Genomic DNA, 7,514 nt, shown 5'->3' with positions numbered 1-7,514 from the left:
TATATATGTGTGTGTGTGTGTGTGTGTGTGTGTAAGTATATATATATATATATATATATATATATTTCTCTCTCATTATGCGTATGTGTATATTCTCTTGTAAAATACATTCCCTCATGAGGTAGCTTTAAATGTGGCTGTGTTTTGTCATTATCTTGTAGTTTAGCTCGCTACTTTTTCAAAAGAGCGTTGAAATGCTCTGAAACGAAATCCTGTCAAGCTGCTCATAATTTTGACATGGCTTCACCAACATTGACTAAAACGGTCGGCATTAATGCAGAGTCACGCAGCTGTGTTGCTGTCAGAGTGCTGAGAGTGTTTGTGTTTGTTTGTTCTGTCTGTGATTGACAGCTGGATGGTAATGGAGACGGGGAGCCAGGCGTGCTCATGACAGCTCAAACCATCACCTCTGAATCGCTCTGCACCACCACCACCACACACATCACAAAGGTAACACACACACATCACGAAGGTAACACACACACACACATCACGAAGGTAACACACACACATCACGAAGGTAACACACACACACATCACAAAGGTAACACTCACACACATCACGAAGGTAACACACACACGCATCACGAAGATAACACACACACATCACGAAGGTAACACACACACACATCACGAAGGTAACACACACATCACAAAGGTAACACACACACACACACACATCACGAAGGTAACACACACACACACACACACACACTCTCACTCTCTCACACACACACACATTACGAAGGTAACACACACACACACACACATTACGAAGGTAACACAAACACACATTACGAAGGTAACACACACACTCTCACACACACACACACATTACGAAGTTAACACACACACACACACACATTACGAAGGTAACACACACACACGCCACTGGCTGATACATTTGGGCTGTTAAGAGAGGTTATGAGATGATGATCCTGTTCAGGATGTAGGATATTAGCTGACAGGTAAAAGTAGGGGTATAGATGCAGAGCCAGCAGACTTCATTTATTTTTGTTCTCCTTGAGCAGGTTCCTTTGTATTTTAATGTCAGAAGTGAGTTTAATGTATGACCAGTTTTTAAAGACAACATCAAATCAAAACCCTATTTACACTGAAAATGTTTGGTGTAGGATTTACTTTGAAAATTTGAATTTTCACTCAGAAATTGCAGGTAAATTCTTTTATAGAAAGACTGAAATAGTATTTTAATGCAAAAACCTACACCAACAATCTTGTAAAAAATATTTTTAAAACTTGCAAATAAAGTGCTGTCCTGTACCTCTCTGTTCGGTGCAGTTCACATCATGTCTGTGTCTCTTTAATGATTGACAGACACTAAAGGGCGGGCTGTCAGAAACTCGCATTGAGAAGCGCATCGTCATCACGGGAGATTCTGACATTGATCACGATCAGGTGAGATGCACACACACACACACACACAACTGTCGTCTGTGTACATATATAAAGCCAGATGCACACTCTTTGATTTTTGCCTGAGTCTATTTTTAGACATTGTAGCAGGTTTCTTTGGTCTGATCGCTCAGAGTGACACATCAGTAAACGTTTCCACTGGTGTGTCTGTAGCATCTGCCACGTGTCTCATTATTTAGCGCTCCCTTCAACATGGTCTTCTCAGGGTTTGTTGTGAAGAGCTAGCAGTCAACAAAGTCCCTCTTTTGCCCAGATGCTTCTGACTTTATTTAATCTATCTACACATTTGCTTAAACTTGCTTTGGTTTGTGTGGCATCAGTGAGGATGTCAGGACACGAACTGATTAGTCCGTAATAAAGTAAATCTATTTAACAGCAGCATTCAAGTAAGAAATTGAATAATCAAAAGTAAAAACAAAACACTATGTAGTTTTCACTGTATAATTTAAATATACATTGATTTTAATTGAATCTACTAAAGTTGTAAGAGATACTAAAGCAGTGAGTGTGTTTTTATTCTTCACATTAACAATACAGACAGCAGCAGGTTTATTAGGCTGCTGTCACTTTAAGACCGAATGCACTGATCCAGTATATTCACACACATCTGATTTTCTTTTTATTTATTTATTTCCACTTAAGACAGAGAAACTGTGTTTTTATGTGAACTTTGAGTTTTTGACCGTTTAAGCGCAATATTACACGAAAGAAAACTCACATGCTATGTTAGTAAAATAGTTTGAAAGTTTAAACTGGCAAAGCTTTAAAAAATGCAATAAACTTTTGTGATAACTAAAGTCACTCAGTCTCTCAGTAAAGGCAGATTGTGAAGACTTTTTAATCATTCACAATCTAATATCATATTGCTCTACATACAGTCTGACCTAAAATACGGCTGATTTCTTGCGGTTTTTCTGAGCATTTGAGTATCTCAATGGGTTGATATTGTACGAGCAGAAGTGGTAAAGTTGAGACAGTCACACACAGTGCAGCTGTGATTGTAGTGTGAAGGAGCTCATGATCCTCAGACGCATGACGACAGGCGCTCGTTTTAGCCGTGAGGTGTTTCTGTCCGTCTGTGTCGTATGACGCACGCAGCTTCTGATTGGTCGGGAGCGTGCACACAGGTTACCATAGCGATGTGACATTTGCCATCCTCTCAGACTGAGAGCTGTTCACGCAGGTCCCAGCATCAGTTGTTCACATGCATGTATGTTTCCCATCATCCGTTTGCGTTCAGTTGCTTGTGTTTTCATTCTTGTGTTGGGTTGTTCATTTTTTTTCCTTTAAATCTTTTGTTTGCTTTTGTTTGTTTGTGTTGGTTTACTGTGGGCGGGCTCAGGCATTGGCCCAGGCTATAAAGGAGGCCAAAGAGCAGCACCCTGACATGTCCGTCACTCGCGTGGTGGTCCACAAAGAGACGGAGCTCGCCGAGGACGAGGACTGAAGGACAGGTAAGCGCATGGCAAAAAGCGCCACTCTTGACGACCTGCTCCGGCCCATCTCCTCCTCCTCCACTGGGAGCCTGTCGTTTCTCCCCTTTTGTTTGTTCTTTTTCTTGTATTCATCTATCCTTTTGTGTTTGTCTCTTTCTTTTCTCTGTGCTGGGTCTGCTCAGTGTGTTTCTCATGTTAAAGCAGTGTGGATTCACACTCATTTGTGAATCTTGAATTTGTGCTGAACTGGACTCTTATTTTAGGGGATCCTCAGACACCTTTGAATGAAATGTATGATCTCTACATGGAAAAGAAACAGTAGTATTATCATATGATTATGTTAAATCCCTCACTTTCATTATCCTTGCAATATAAAACACATAGTGGTGTTTTTGCTAAGCACTGCTGCTTAATGAAATGATTAGAAAAATATTAGTATTTATTATAAATATAGCTACATGCGGCACTTAAGGGGGCAAGCACAACAGAGGCAAGATGAGGAGCTAAGCAAGCACGACAGTAGTATTAATTCTGGCAGCCATTTTTAATTTAGTCTTAAGGTGCGTCCCAAATCGTGTGCTTATGCACTATTCCGTGACGTTTTGCAGTATAATACTGAAAACTCCACACTGAAAACTCCAAAAAGAAAAAGAGTACTTTAAATACCCAGATGATGCATTTAAATAGCTGAAAAAAGGAAGTTTGGGATGTTAGACACTTCATGCACTCAACTGTCGCAGCTTTAATTACGGGGGGGTCCTGTTTTTGTTTAGTCAAGTTTTAGTCGACGAAATGCCGTGAGCATTTTAGTCAATAATCCCTCACATTTTCGTCATGCTGTATAATGGTTAAACTGATAAAAAAAAAATAATAATAATTTGCTCATAATTGTAATTGTAATGATAGTTGTCATTTGAGAATTTTACTTTTGCATTTCAGGTATTGCACTTTAACCAGTAAGCACAAATCAATAGAATGTCAGCTCACACACATGGTTTATTTTACCTCATCTACTGATTTTTTATAGGCTATTTATTATATAAATTAATATCAAAGACTTATGGAATCTCTCTGTCTACATTATGAAAACTGGTAAAACAAGCAAAAAATATTATCCTAATAGTAATTCCAAATTGCAATAGCCGATGTTTCTCTATTAAAACAACAGCGGTTGAGTAAGCGCATCTATTCAGCGATCACAGTCGCAAACTATTTATTCGAGATCTCATGACAGAACACAGACACCGGCTGAGTCACGTTTTCATTTAGATCGCTACATCAGCATTTTTTTTACATTTCATTATAATTTTTGACCACAAGGTGGCACTGGCCTGAAACTTTGAGAACCTTCAGGGCATGGTGGCAATGACATACATAGTTTTGTAATGACACATCAATGCATTTGTAGCATTTTATGTCAAAGTTTAAAATGGCTCAACATGGATAAAAATAATTGGATACCATTCGACTCTGCATGCTGCTCCAAAAATAAAGAGACCAGTTTTGTGACTTTTGGCCAAACCGTTTAGAAGTTATGAGGAAAATTAGCTGGTTTTCATATCTCCTGACCACTAGTTGGCGCTGTGCTGAAACTGTGCACCAGTCTTGATTGTCATAACACACCAAATTTGGTCTCAATATGCTAACGCACTGAGGATAAATAGCCTCAAGTTAATTTTGGTTTGCTCTTTGATGAGTTCTTTTGTCGTATTATTTGAAAACGGTTTAATTAATCAACTTGAATTCCATGTATTTTTTTCACTATGGTCTGAAAATGATCTTATTTAATTTTTTGTAAAAATCGGAGCAACAGTTGAGGGGGAGTTTGAAAAGGTTTTAAAAATGTTTCAAAAAATGTTTTTAGCCATTTGGTTCAAAAGTTATTAGCATAAATGTAAGTGCAAATTTGGACAGTTGGTGGCACTAGAGACTCCAAATTTGCTGTGGTTAATGTTCGGACTGTCCTCTGTCTGTGTGCCAATTTTCACAACTGTTTAATGTTTAATGACTGAGAGTGCCTGATGTCACTCGGTGTGCAGTGTCGGTGGCGTCATTGATTTTAAGGCATCTAGATTTGTTGCGTTTTCATGATGCTGTCGTGTCCATCAGCAGTGCTTGTTCCAGGACCTCATTATGAACAGATGCAGCGCTGAGAGGAAGTGCTTTAGTGCCCATATGAGCGCTGTCACGTCTCCAGCGTGACCTCCACCCCAGCAAACAATGAACTCCTCTGAGAGATTAAAGGCGCTTCTCAGCGCTGCCGATACGCTTCCCTACGGATGTGTCAACAGTGGGCAACTGTGTTGTTTTGGGATTAGAAATATCACAGCTCTGCTGCTGCTCACAGGCCAGGATATCTGCAGGATATGTATTCAAATCTAGAGCCCGGCTGACTGTACTCGATACCAGCCGAGGAGGGCTCAGATTCAGTTTCATTTCAACATGTGAAAATCAGGCTGAGGGATGAAGATACAGAGTCAGAGAGACTAGAGAGGAGTGCTGCGTTTACAGTGTTTCATCAGCGATACAGTACATCATGTTGAGTTTGACTGTGTGAAGCTTCATCATGGTAAATGCGGTGGAGGAGAAGTGTTAGCACCGCTGCTGAATGTCCAAACATTCCCACCTCTCTTCAAACGACAGCTAGTTTTGAGTGCAGGATCAGTTTTCAAGGATTAAAGTCTTCATGTGCTGTTTGCACACTGTTTTTGAGCACTAGTCTAAGAGGTGTGAGATCATTAACTCAATCTAGCAGATGCCATTATTTGTGCCATTTGACCTTATTTAGTAAAAAAGGGGCTCATCAGGTAACATAGGCATGAGCAAATGTATTCAGCAACAACATATCAAATGTATTATCAGTGAAAAAAGTCATGGAAATTATTTGACTGACGTGTTTATGAAATGAATGCCAGCTGTGGGGTGAAGTGTTTCAGGTGCTTTGGGGTAAGTATCTTCTAATGATCTGAATAGTTCATGTTCTCCTGGCTGCTTTATGAAAATGTAATACTTTAAGTCAGTGCATTAGCTAATAAACTGCTCAAAACAAAATTAAAGGAACACTTTGAAAACGCATCAGATCTCAATGGGGAAAAATAACATGCTGGATATCTATACTGATATGGACTGGGTAATGTGTTAGGAACGAAAGGATGCCACATCATTTGATGGAAATGAAAATGATCAACCTACAAAGGGGCTGAATTCAAAGACACCCTGAAAATCAAAGTGAAAAAATGATGCAGCAGGCTAGTCCATTTTGCTGAAATATCATTGCAGCAACTCAAAATGGTACTCAGTAGTTTGAAAGGCCCCCACGTGCTTGTATGCATGCCTGACAACATCGGGGCATGCTCCTAATGAGACGACGGATGGTGTCCTGGGGTATTTCCTCCCAGATCTGGACCAGGGCATCACTGAGCTCCTGGATAGTCTGAGGTGCAACCTGGTGGCAGCTGATGGACCCAAACATAATGTCCCAGAGGTGTTCTAATGGATTTGGGTCAGGCGAGCGTGGGGGCCATTCAATGGTATCAATTCCTTCATCCTCCAGGAACTGCCTGCATACTCTCGCCACATGAGGCCGGGCATTGAACGCAGGACCCACTGCACCAGCGTAGGGTCTGACAATGGGTCCAAGGATTTCATCCCGTTACTTAATGGCAGTCAGGGTGCCATTGTCTAGCCTGTCGAGGTCTGTGCGTCCCTCCATGGATATGCTTCCCCAGACCATCACTGACCCACCACCAAACCGGTCATAGCAGCATAATGTTCTCCACGGCTTCTCCAGACCCTTTCACGTCTGTCACATGTGCTCAGGGTGAAGCTGCTCTCATCTGTGAAAAGCACAGGGCGCCAGCAGCGGACCTGCCAGTTCTGGTGTTCAATGGCAAATGCCAATCGAGCTCCACGGTGCTGCGCAGTGAGCACAGGGCCCACTAGAGGACTAGAGTCAGGCCACCCTCGTGAAGTCTGTTTCTGATTGTTTGGTCAGACGTTCACACCAGTGGCCTGCTGGAGGTCATTTCGTAGGGCTCTGGCAGTGCTCATCCTGTTCTCCTTGCACAAAGGCGCAGATAGCGGTCCTGCTGATGGGTTAAGGACCTTATACGGCCCTGTCCAGCTCTCCTAGAGTAACTGCCTGTCTCCTGGAATCTCCTCCATGCTCTTGAGACTGTGCTGGGAGACACAGTAAACCTTCTGGCAATGGCACGTATTAATGCCATCCTGGAGGAGTTGGACTGCCTGTGCAACCTCTGTAGCGTCTAGCTATCGCCTCATGCTACCAGTAGTGACACTGACCCTAGCCAAATGCAAAACTAGTGGAAAACAGTCAGAAAAGATGAGTAGGGAAAAATATCAGTGGCCTCCACTTGTAAACCCATTCCTGTTTTGGGGGTCGTCTCATTGTTGCCCATCTAGTGCACCTGTTGTTAATTTCATTAACACCAAAACATCTGAATCTGATTAACAACCCCCTCTGCTACTTAACTGGCCAGATCAATATCCCTGGAGTTTAATTGACTTGATGCTATGCTCTGTATAAAAATAAAAAAAAAAGTGTTCCTTCAATTTTTTTGAGCAGTGTAGAATGGATGTCAAGTGATTACAATTTTTAATCTAATTGCATGATGTGCTGATTAG

The 7,514-nt window shown here is 41.4% G+C and overlaps 1 long non-coding RNA gene across 1 annotated transcript in view; it reads left to right on the top strand.

The window, feature by feature from the left end:
- Nucleotides 1-454: 454 nt before the first annotated feature.
- Nucleotides 455-7,514, top strand: part of LOC107697499 (uncharacterized) — a 7,859-nt gene continuing 799 nt past the window's right edge. Inside the window, exons 1-2 of the long non-coding RNA XR_001635199.1 lie at nt 455-472; nt 1,336-1,416. This is a non-coding gene — a long non-coding RNA (uncharacterized LOC107697499). The remainder of the gene's footprint in view (nt 473-1,335; nt 1,417-7,514) is intronic.

The sequence above is a fragment of the Sinocyclocheilus anshuiensis genome, unplaced genomic scaffold, assembly GCF_001515605.1.
Source record: "Sinocyclocheilus anshuiensis isolate Anshui unplaced genomic scaffold, SAMN03320099.WGS_v1.1 scaffold1452, whole genome shotgun sequence".
NCBI lineage: Eukaryota > Metazoa > Chordata > Actinopteri > Cypriniformes > Cyprinidae > Sinocyclocheilus > Sinocyclocheilus anshuiensis.
The sequence above is the reverse complement of the archived record's forward strand: the minus strand, read 5'-3'. Positions and strand labels throughout refer to the sequence as shown.